Here is a 233-nt window from a genome sequence, read left to right as displayed (position 1 = left end):
CGTTTCTCGTTCCCCTCTGCCGCCCTGGAGGGAAACGAGAAACGAGGCCTTTGCTGCTATGAGTGACCCCTGCCTCTTCCCCCAGCCCCTGGAAGCCGGGGCTCGCTTGGTCTGTCCTCCCCAGGGGCTTGCGTTTGTAGTGCTGAGGGAGCCAGCGCCCGGCTCTGCCTGGGCCCAGCTCCCCGCTCCTTTCCCTGCGCTGCTGCCAGTATCGCCTCGCCTCACCGCCTGCC

This window comes from Fulmarus glacialis, unplaced genomic scaffold (genome assembly GCF_000690835.1).
Source record: "Fulmarus glacialis isolate BGI_N327 unplaced genomic scaffold, ASM69083v1 scaffold35859, whole genome shotgun sequence".
Lineage (NCBI taxonomy): Eukaryota > Metazoa > Chordata > Aves > Procellariiformes > Procellariidae > Fulmarus > Fulmarus glacialis.
The sequence above is the reverse complement of the archived record's forward strand: the minus strand, read 5'-3'. Positions refer to the sequence as shown.